General features: G+C 43.4%; 1 protein-coding gene across 1 annotated transcript in view; it reads right to left on the reverse strand.

Moving 5' to 3' along the window:
* The window catches only part of MTMR6 (myotubularin related protein 6), a 592,867-nt gene that overhangs the window by 527,726 nt on the left and 52,744 nt on the right, over positions 1 to 12,397 (reverse strand). The window contains exon 2 of the mRNA XM_085621606.1: positions 8,603 to 8,647. The gene's annotated coding sequence lies outside the window, so the exon portion shown is untranslated. The remainder of the gene's footprint in view (positions 1 to 8,602; positions 8,648 to 12,397) is intronic.

A 12,397-nucleotide genomic window follows, 5' to 3' on the forward strand; every position in this document is an offset into this window, starting at 1 on the left:
ATATATATATATATATATATATATATGCGCCTCATGCAAATGATCACGCGACAAAGAGGACGAGGTCGAGGATCAACACGGGGAAGAGGACGATCACAACCCCCTAACGAAGAACCAGAAGAGGGGGCAAGACCCAAGAAAGGAAGAGGAAGGACAAAGCAAAATTGAAAAAAGATTTACAAAAAACTAATCTGATTGTTAACATCTCAAACAAAATCTTAAGTAAAGCACAAACCTCACTGCTGAACAAAGGTTTATCTTTTTGTCCTAATAAAGACATGGATCTGGCCAACATACGTATTGATCTTTACAAATTCTGCCGTAAAGTTAAACTTAAAAAATACTTCGAAGAAAGAAAGTCTCAACCATCATCTATACCTATAAGCCAAACTATTCCATCTTTGAGCATAAAGGATATCCCAGCCCTCAGAGTAGCAAATTCACTACAAACTGAGTCAAGTTCACAAGTAGAGATGAGTGAATCTTCTCAAGTATCTGACTTACAATATTGCCTGACAATGGGTTATGAAACTAACAGAGGTGGAAATAGTGGTCTCAAAACACGATCAACCTTCTGCCCACAACTCCCTCCGGCAAACAAAATAGATCTTTTCCAAGAAATCATGGTGGAGGAAATTAACAAAATGTCAACTAATCATCCCATGTCATTTCCAAAAAAGAAAACCAAAAAGAAAAAGACATGGAATCTCACACCTGATGAACATAAGGCATTACAAGAATTACGAGAAGACCAAAGTATAATCATTAAAGCCTCAGACAAAGGTGGTAACATAGTCATCCAATCCTGTGATGACTGCATTAAAGAAGCCTACAGACAACTGAATATTGGGGAACACTATGAGAAGCTCACAATAAATCCGATCAAGAACTGGACTGAGGAATATCATAAAAAACTCTTGGCCTGGAAAGAAAGAGATCTTATTGATTCAGAAGAATATTTATATCTGAAAACGAACCACCCTATTACGGCAACCATTTATTTTCTTCCAAAGATCCACAAGTCCACCATTAATCCACCAGGCAGGCCCATTGTTAGTTCCATCGGTTCCCTGCTGGAATGTACATCCCGATTTATTGACATCTTCCTGATGAACTATGTCACAGCTTTACCATCTTATCTGAGGGACACAATGGATTTTTTACAAAAAATTGACAAACTGGATTGGAAAGAAAATTACATCATGGCCTCCATTGATGTATCATCCTTGTACACCTCCATTCATCATTCAGACGGAATAGCAGCAGTGAAACAGTTCCTTGATACCAGACCAATTTGCTTTTTGGAACATTCTGATATGCTAGTACAAATGCTCACATTCTGCTTAACACACAATATTTTCCTTTTCAGAGGAGATCTGTTCTTGCAAAGACAAGGGACCGCGATGGGGACTTCTTTTGCCCCAACGTACGCTAATCTTCTTACGGCCGTATGGGAAACGGAGGTCTTGAAAGAAGAGAAAGCAAGGAACATAAGATCTTGGTCTAGATACATCGATGACCGTTTGGGAAGGCGACAACGATAGCCTCACGACCTTCCTTGACTCTCTCAACATCAATAAATACAAACTAACTTTCACCTCCACCATAAGTGCCACCAACATTGTATTTTTGGACGTCGAAGTCTATACTAAAATGCATAGAAAGCAGACTGCCAGCAACAGCATTCTTCATGCCAATAGCGGACATCCAAAAAATCTCAAATGGAGCATCCCCTATGGGGAAATGCTAAGAGCAAAAAGAAACTGTTCTAAACTCTCTGACCTCAACCCACAACTACAAGAAATGAGTCAACGTTTCCTACAACGAGGATATCCTTCGGAAGTCATCACCACAGCAAAAAATAGAGTCAGTTCAAAAAACAGATCTGATCTTCTACAAACCAAGTTGGTAAATCACAGACCAAACAATGGAGAAGTTGAAATAACATCCAGGCTAATTGTTGATTTCAACAACCAGAGCGATGACCTACGCAAGATTGTACGGAAACACTGGGAAATATTGTTACTTGATGAAACTGTCAATAAAATCTTATCCCCGAGACCCAAGATCACCAACAGAAAAACTGCGTCTCTGGGTGACCTATTGATACATAGTCACTTTGAGATCAAACCAGCAACAACGACATCCTGGCTGAACACTCCGGGTTTTTGGAAGTGCTCAAAGTGCAAAGCATGTGAACATGGAAAAAACACAACCACATATCAACTACAAAATGGTCACGATGAAAAAATCAAAGATCATATAACCTGTGAATCTAAATTTGCAATTTACATTTTGGAATGTCCATGCAAAAAATTATACGTAGGGAGCACCATTAATAAACTCAAACTCCGCATTCTGCAACATCTCCGCGCCATCAAAAATAGAGATTTCTCATACCCTATGGCCAAACATTTTTCTGAATTCCACTCTTGTGATTGTAATCATCTAAAATATTTTGGCATCAAAATCATCAAACAGAAAGAGAGGGGTGGAAACAGAATTCTAGAGCTAAGAAGGGCGGAGTCAAGAACAATCTTATCAATAGGCACCGAGAAACCATGGGGCCACAATTTGGACGCTGAACTACATGTACACCTATAAATCATGGGAACTCCCACTGAAAAGAAGGACATGGACACCCCTAAGAATGATGATCCTTGCCTAGTTCTAATCAATCTCATTCTTATATCTTTGATTCTCGCTACATACAACTGGGAACTGTACATCGCTTCTACTCTCACCACCCCTCTCTGTGACAGACAAGATTGATAATAACTTTTTGCAAACTGGTTTACATTAGGAGGGAACTCATTGGATGAAGTAACCCCTGTTATTAACATTCCATTGTGCCAACTTGACCCCTTATAGAGATTTACATCATGTACTTTACTAGCATACCATTCAAAAGTATATATCTCTCTAGAAAAAGAATTATTGTCCAAAGGCAAAAAATCAAACAAATCATGAATTTCTTTCTTCACTTAATAAGAACTTTATTTCTTGATTAGATTGTGTGAATAAGACACTATATGAAGATATATTTAGAGAAAGATTGTATATATTCTTTACTAATAGGGTCATAACCAGTACTAATTGGAGACACTTCTTATGTGATTATCTTCCTCATTCCCTCCAAAATCATTGTTGGTACTTTACCCTGATTTTGAATTACTTTATAAACCAATTGCAACTTATAATTATTTGTTTTCCTTGTAAAATGCCTGTAACAATGGATAAATTGTAGTAGCAATTAGAACAAATCAACTCTTTACTTTAAAAATGTTTTGTCGATGCAACTATGTCCAGTATGTCTTCACTGTCTACTCTAAAAATTGCACTAACACTTTAAATAGACACTCTGGGCTTTGAGACTCTATGGTCCAGTCGAAGGCCGAGTGCCGAAACGCGTAGACCGTCTCTTGCGTGGATTATGCCCCGCTTCCATCTAAAATAAACATCATTGGAGTGTTCTTGTGGTGCTGTGATTCTTACCGACGACGTACCTTTGAATAACCGAAGGAGAAGCGAGAGAAATTTTTCGATATAGATATATATATATATATATATATATACACATATACATATACATACATATACACACACACACAGTTCAGGTTTTATTCGAACATTCAAGGCGCATGATGAGCACAGTAGTATTTTGCATGAGTCACATGACCACTGAGTTAAAAGCACTAAGAAATCAGCATTACAACGTTGCTCACCTGTGAACAAGGCTATCTTGAGCTGAAACGTGTAAGGATTGACATGCTGCCAAACCATTTTGAATAAATGCCAATAAGTCATCGAGTGTGGCTTCTTCACTCTTTGGTGCGTTTTGGTGCGAAGCCGGTTACGGGATGCTCCATTCCCGTTTTGAAGCCGTCCTGCAGGGATGGGGGCTCCCGACATGGAGAATGTGTTTTTGGATTAAATTGGGGAGCATTTCCTGCTTCATCCTCGAGTGACACTGCATGGATTTCCAAAGGTTTTTGTCCGTGAGGAGGAGAAAGAGAGGAGGGGTATGTACTCTTCCTGCTGACTTAATTTGGCATTGTGGAGGAGGCAAGGATTTGCAGTAAGGCAGCATGTACTGAGATAAGCTGGCAATTTGTAATAATAAGATGTGACTTTTAATTTTTGCACTTTATCCAAATGAAATTCAGACTGTTGGTGATGTTAAATAACGCAATTAAGCAGAATGAATACCTTCTCACACAATTCAGGTTTTATTAGAACATTCAAGGTGCATGATGAGCACAGTAGTATTTTGCCCGAGTCAAATGACCACTGAGTTAAAAGCACTAAGAAATCAGCATTACAACGTTGCTCACCTGTGAACAAGGCTATCTTGAGCTGACATGCTGCCAAACCATTTTGAATAAATGCCAATAGGTCATCGAGTTGTGGCTTCTTCACTCTTTGGTGTGTTATGGCGCGAAGCCTGTTACGGGATGCTCCATTCCCGTTTTGAAGCCCCCCCTGCAGGGATGTGGCTCCCGACATGGAGAATGTGTTTTCGCATGTGTATATATATATATATATATATATATTCGTCAACCGGCGCCAAAGTTATTCAAAATAGAATTTTGCGATTTCCTATGGAAACACGGTCCTAACTATAACTACCTACTGGCGACCGCCAGTAGGTAATATATATATATTGTTAGACCTGTCAGCCCTTTGGGTGGTCCCTCCTCATCATTATTTATTTTGTCCCAATTTTGCCTCAAACCCTGTTAGTATTTTTTCCTTTTTGGGAACCACCAGACTTTTTAGTATTGATGCAGATTCAGGGAGCCATTTTATCTACCCCTGGAACTTCTGTCTGAGGGCCTGGAGCACAAAATGGTGGCCACCTGTGACATCATCAGAACCCACTGGAACCTACCAGCACCTTCCAGAACATTCCAGAACCCTGTGACAGTTGGAGGCGGTTTGGAATGTTGGGAAGCTAAGCCAGAGTTGACAGTTGGAGCTGGCAGTTGGCACCTGACTGGTGAAGAGAGAGCAGCAGAAACCTGAAGGAGGAAGGAGTGAGGCAGCAGGGGTGGAAACTTGTGCCTGGAGTGGGGTCCATAAACCCACCCTTGATACTAGTCCCTACTGACTGAGCCCAGCCTGGAGCCCTGTGTGGGAGAAAGCAAGAAAAACCATCTTAAGGACCTGGACAGCAGGAACAGGCCTTAGAAGTAAAGAAAAGCAAGAATCTGACCTGTTTATTGGTTTCCCTGGAGTCCGACGTCGAGAAGCCTGAGACCTGGAGCCCGAGGTGGAGAAGCGGCGCTGACTGGAAAGCAGACGTCGTACCCGGAGCCGCCAGAGGTCGAGAGAGGGCGCCGACGGAGGTCGTGAGGAGTACCAGAGGTCGAGGAGGAAGTCACCCGAGGTCGAGTGAGCGGCGTCGACGGGGGAGTGAAGTCCGCCCTCCGGAGTCGCCGGAGACCGAGGTGAAGCGTGCCGGAGGTCGGGAGTGGAGATCGCACTCCGGAGTCGCTGGAACCTGAAGAGAATCGTGCCGGAGGTCGGGAGTGGAGGTCGCACTCCGGAGCTGCCCGAAGTCGACATCGAGCCAAGACAGCCCGACGTCATCGAATCGGAGGTCGACATCGAGCCGAGGCCGCCGACATCGAACCGGAACCGCCTACCGGCGTCGTCAAGAACTGACATTGTGCCGAGGCCGCCGACATCGAACCGGAACCGCCTCACGGCGTCGACACGACTCCAGCGGCGTCGGAGCTTCATAAAAAGGGCAGTAAGTGGAATAGAGGGCGCCTAAGGCCCTGTGGAGCTCTAAGAGACCATCCTAAGGGATAAAGAGGTGTTAGAACCAGCCTGGAAGTGCCAGGGGTGGACTGAGACTGATACAGTGACCTGTGTGAGGGGTTGTGTAGTTTGGGAGAGCCAGATTCCTAGATTACCCTTGATCTACCTCAGTTTTAGCCTCAGCCTTACCCAAGCTAGGTGAGACACCCTCAGGCCATCCACCTAACCACAAGCTGTGACTGGGCCAAATCAGCCCATAGTATTTTAAATGTGATCTGATTCTACAAATGTCATTGTTGGCTGGTATTATTTATTGAGGGTACTGTATTTATTGTATTTATCTAAATTATTCCTGTAATGTATTTATTGTCCTGAGCTAACTTATTCCTGCACAGTATTTATTGGACCTGAACCTATTTATTGCACCTGTAAAGTGTTACTATTTATTTGACCTGCACTTTTTAAGGAGAAGCTTGTGTACTGTGATTGTATTATTATTTATTCAATCAGCAACTAAGAGAAAAGAAGATAAACACAGAGATATTTTCATAATTTTTAAGGTGTAGTGTCGTTTTTGGAACGGATGCACGCATGGTTATTGTGTGGGTATTGCGTATGCTTAACACGGTGCCTGACCCCTGACCACTCGAGCCAAGCTACCACTGTGTATGTCTGGAAGGACCCCGTTACCACCACCCTTTCCGGTGTGGGAGTGGGGTTTTTCTAACATATATATATATATATAAACATAGATGAAGGTTGTTACCGAAACGCGTCTGTTTATTTTCGTGATAGTTTCCACTTAATAAATTTTGGAAACGGACCCCGCGAGTGCTGTCTTTCTCTTTTGGATGGTGGTTGTGAGAAGGAGAGTTGCAGCAAAAATATATATATATATATATATATATTTATATATAATGTTTTAACATTAGTGGTGAGGATAAGGAAAACTATTTAGATTCAGTGATTGCATTTTAGTGATTACTCCCATTCACCGGATATATATCTTTACTCTATTATCAATTTATTTTAATTGTACCTATCGTTGTCAGGTTCTACCTATGCAATGTCAATTTTAATGACGCATGTTTTTATTATATTTAGGTATCTTTTATGGAGTAATGCTTGCTTCGAAGGAAGAATGATTGATTGCTTGATTGATAAATGAGTACCAATTACCCTGATGCCTGTACTTTCTAAAACTAATATATCACAATGTAGATTACTAATAAAGAAAAACACTGAAGATGTCCACTTTTAGTTCTATTTCTATTTAGATTAATCATCAGACTACAAATATTCCAGCTATTTACAAACTACAAAAAAGGTGAAAAAAGGCGGAAGTGTGACCGGAGGGTCTACAATAAGAATCGTACAACCGACCAAGTTCAGTAGGGGAAGTCGTGAGTGGCCGGGCCAGACGAAGAAGAGAACTCGAGCTGCAAAAGGAGAGAATCCCGACACACCAACAGCAAGTGAAGGGGGTGACAACCAGAGAGTGAACTGGCGACCGCCCCGCGGGAGACCGAGAGTAAGCCGCAAAGTCTGCGCGAACAGAGTCTCATGCCTCACGTTTTCACAGCGTGTCCATCACGCCACTGTCACCAACGTACTAGTAGCCCAAGAAGTCCAAATGCATGGATGTAACTCCCTCCTCAAAGGAAACGGAGGCACCGGGCCACCCCTGCTCCAGGTGATTGACTAAAGACTGAAAGCCCGCAACCATCAAGGCAAGTCATCACCAACTGTTGTCCAGATTCACCACACTGCTGGCAATGCCATCACGCCAGTCCTCATCAAATGCGTCAAACACTACTATATCAAGTACCAATGGACTGGAGTCCTACACCGTTGCCAAACCAGCCGACAAGAAGACCCCGTGACTACCTGCTAACCTGGCTTACCCCTGAACTGCGGCAGCGAGAGCATGTCTTGACCAAGACTCATCCACCCCTGAGGTTTGTGCGAGCGATTGGGCACTGGCTCCTCGGTGGTCTTGCAGCTGCCCCACGTCGGCACACACGCAGCCCCAATGCAGCTCACAAGAGTCCCGTGGTAAACCCGACAAAGGGCCTCCCAGGCGGGAGAGTTGAACTAGACATTGCCCCACCGACAGGTTACCGGATACAGCAAGGTAGTCTAACAGGGGCATCAGTCAATCCCGCAACACTTTTGGGAACTTTCACCATGGACTCCAACCATGCTCTTGACGCACCCTGTTTAATGAACTGTTATTACCCACCACATACCATCCTCGACGTCAGTGAAAGGGAGCCACCTCGGACCAAAGAATATATTTCCACCGGCATGTTACAAGAGTGCAGCTGACGTCTTCAAGCCAGCGTTCATGTCCTGAACCACTCAGGTTAAATCATACGTGCCTGCCGAGATCATCCTGCTGCAGTCAGAGTCACCAGCCCTTGTCTGCTGTGTTCCTGCTGCATAACATGAGAAGCTGATGGACCCTGTGGTGTATAGTTAATTGTTATTTACCCCTACAGGTTGGACTAGTGTTGTGTTTTTGTCTTCATTAAAATTTCGGAGGAATGTTGTGTCCTGCGAGACACGTTCTAGTGTCTCAGCAGACACCAAGTTGTTAACCACTCCCTTGGGGGAGTGTGCACACATGCACCACACACGCATCCCTCACAGGCATCACAAGTGACGTGAGCCTGTTAATAAAAGGGCCCGGGTGCACGTGCTCGTGGCCAGTTACAGTACCTTACCCTTCTGTGTCTGTGTCCGTGATTATCACCATGTGGGCCTAGGGCCCGACACAACAGACACCTTTACTTGGACACTACCATTAACTCAGCGGGAAGGGGATCGAACTTACCGTGGACGTTACGGGGCAGGTCACCTTGCATGCTCCATCAGGCACCTGTGAAAAGAGGAAATACATTATTACAGGCAAATGGAGAAAGTGAAGAAGGACAAGGTAAAATGAGGACAGGATGAGAGGAAGGATACGAGGAAGGGCTCATTGGAGATGGACTAAAGAACTTCCCGCAGGACGTCAGGGTCAAAGAAGAGGATGCCAACATAAACTCTGCAGGAGGTAATCTAGCATAATCGGTGGAACTGGAAGAATGGGTGTAGGGCAGACAATAACCAGATGACTCCAGGGACATCAAGGCATGTCAACAGGAAAAGCAGCATGCTGAAAGAGAGGAAAAATGTGACCGTCCCGAGGGGAAGAAGGAGTAGTGGCATTTTACCAGCCTCAATAGTAAAGCGCCAGGTCCCGCCACAGCCCGCGGATGGGTCATGGCTTGTCAGATGGAGGACCAGGGAGAGGAGTCTTTAGAAAGGGGGAACCAGATAAACACATAAACAGGGGCTCGTGAGCAGGTGACCTGGGGAAGTGGGCAGCATTTTCCAAACCAACAACCTGGGTATATTTTAGGGGAAACACCAGAACATTTTGTTTTAATTTTCTTTCTCTTACAATGTATAATTTGACTTGAGAAGGGGGTAGGGCTGAAAGCTCAAAAAGGCTGACCTTCCAGTTAAGGGGTAGGCAAAAAAAAAGCATTCTGAAGAGACACCTAGGACCATTTGATAGAATTTGGCATGTTCACTTTGTTTGCGCCGGGTGCACCTTTTAGAAGGTGCATCCAGAGCAAACAAGGAGAACGCCCTGTATTATATTGAATGCGCTACCCCCAGGGCAGCTGCAACGTGCTGCCCTAGGGACAGCACATTCAAGTGAAATACGGAGTGGCTTTGAATCAACTGCTCCATGCTCCACTGTGCAGGTGGCAACTCGCCTCCACTAGAGATCCCCTTGTATGAGGGTGCAGTGAGTAACCACACCCTCACTGCACCTGCATGCAAGGGGATTTTGGGGGGTCCATAGGACCCCATTCCTTCCCTTCAGAGGGCTGCTAAAAGGGGGTGAACTGACGGTGTGCCACCTTTTATGTGGCACACTGTCAATGTGACTCCTGACAGCTTATTTGCCTCAGCTTCTGCATCCATAATACGGCGCGGGCATAGAGGCAAAGGGATTTCCTCATTTGCTTGGGGCCACGCCCGATGCAAATAAGAGAACGCCTTCTGGCGATAGCGCTGGTACTATATATGCACCAGTGCTATCTGTTATTACAGAAAGGAACGCAAAAGCATCTGCGGCCCTTTCTATAATATCCAAGTCCCACAGAGGTGCGCAAAGTGGGCGCACATGCCCTTCGCGCCCCCGGGCACTTTGTGTAATACGGCCCCAGGTATGTTGTGTTTTGCATTGTTTGTTTTTTCTCACTCTACTAATATAACTTACCTGTTATCCCTCTGAGGTACACAGGATTGAGCACTGGGAAGGAACCAGGAGATACCATTGACAGAGGGAAAACAGGTTCTGGAGGGCCCTGGTACACAGAGCACCTAGATAAACCAATGTAAATAAAACAAGAAGAATGAATGGCGAGACTGTGAACATTCAATTTCCTAGTATCATATTCCTAAGACTCCTGCAACACAAAGTAAACTTGCATAACACCCTCAGCAGTATATTCTCTGCTCGATGGTGAACCAAAGCCACTCAGTCAACACTCACAAATTATAAAAAGCCATTTTAAGAATCAGACTTTTATATATTCCGCTTCCCCAATTTGAAGGATTGTGGAATCACAACAAAAAGAAGAATATGTTTGGACTGTTATCATTAGGGAGGGGGCAGACAAGGCCAGCCTTGATTCAGGGTTTTTCAGTAAGAGGTAGGACAAACATCCTAGGGGGAGAACCAGTGGTATTTTGGTTTTGTCTGTCTTATGGTAATAGATTGTGGTTAGGGAGGAAGCAGACGAGGCCAGCCCTAATTCGGGTTTTCCCGTAAGAGGTAGGACAAATATCCTACGGGGCAGCCACTGATATTTGGCTTTAGTACCTAAAGGTACTAGCTCTGTCCGTTATGCCATTCCTGTGACTATAGAGAACATATACCGTGTCCCAGTGTGCTCAAGCTACGCAAGAAATACTTGCGTCCATTATTTAGTAACAGTGGAGTCTGAACAATAACAGAAGCTACTTTGTTATATTTCAAAACAACAACACCAAAATGTATTGGCTGTACTATACAGTGTTAGCCTCGTCTCACCAGATTTTAAAAGTCATTAAAGTAGTAGAATGGCATTTGACATTTATGACAAGCATAACTACATGAATTTTATTTTTACGGTATATCTTTGATATCATGTTTGTTTTATTAAACGTTCTATGTCTAACCACTGCTTTTATTGTAATGAGCTTTAAGTAAACTAATACAATAAAGATGTTAATCAATTACTAAAAGGCTGGAGAGCTCATATCCCATCTACCTCCAAAACATCTGAATCTTTCTGAAAGGTACCATCATTCATCATGTTCTTCAATGATGTATTATCTGTAGTCAGGGCCATCCTGGATAGTCTACTACTGCTGTACTAACTCCCATGGAGCATTTTTCCATTGCATCAACTGGAGCCTGGCTGGGAGAGGAGGTGCACATCCCTTGTGCGCATTAGTTTCGTCTGCCACTCTACTGCCTATAAGGTACCGAGGCATGAAATCACAGAGACAATCTGGTACACTACCGGTAAGAGTTCTATATATGAGGAAAACGCTCCACTGTTCTGTTCGCTCAACAAAATGAGCAGCAAATGCATTCTGCAGTTGCTATTTGTAAGCTTAGGTGAAGCCTTATGTGAACGCCGATTGCAGCTGTGTGGACAATTTGATGTTATCCTTTTCAGCAGAATCCACCAAGATGGAGATCACTATCAGATTCCAACACCGAAAGCCCTGTAGCCATGCCTCTTCCCCCCCACCATCTCACCTGCCCACAAAGAGATAACTCCAGTTAGATTTCTTTCCAGAAACAGGCATGGCCATGCTCCAAACTTTCATTACTAGTAGTCATGGCCTGTGCAAGCATCATTCAAGATGACCTAGCATATGAATAATGCATCTACATCTAGGGGCCACATCCAATATAGCCCGCTTGATGGTTCTGCAAATGACAAGGACATCTAGTCATTGACAAAAATCTGTTGTGACGCCCAATAATAACATTAGACTTTGGAAGGGCAAAGCCTCCATTATAGACCATTGCGTACAGTGCTGTCAGTGCTATTCTCTAACTTGTTGTCCAGTAGCAGCGTAAGCAGCTCACACTTAGGCACTCAAAGGAAAGCTACATGAACACAGAATGGAGTATTTCACAATGCACATAAGAATTTCAGTCACAAGAAATTTTTTTCACCCTTCCTTCCCAGCTACCCACTATGATCCAGCAAGAAATTAACCCTAGACTGAAACCTTACTAGCAATTGTAAAAATACCAATTTAAATGTGATAGTCTGACTGGACATTGCTAATCATGAAGTTTTACTGTTAATTTGAAATGTTTTGGGATGATATTTAATAGAATATAAGCAGGAGACATACAGTAATGATCTGCTTGTATGTACTTTTTGCAAAAACTACCTTTTCTATAATTTACATTACCTTCTATTCTATAGGCCCAGCAATCCCCAATAATTTCATACACATTATTTACCAAAATTCTACATTCCCGGGTTCGGTATTAAATGTGGATTCTTTCTTTATCATATGCATTACTCTGAAACATTTCCTCTTGAATATATTAACAAAT

Source organism: Triturus cristatus, chromosome 8 (assembly GCF_964204655.1).
Source record: "Triturus cristatus chromosome 8, aTriCri1.1, whole genome shotgun sequence".
NCBI lineage: Eukaryota > Metazoa > Chordata > Amphibia > Caudata > Salamandridae > Triturus > Triturus cristatus.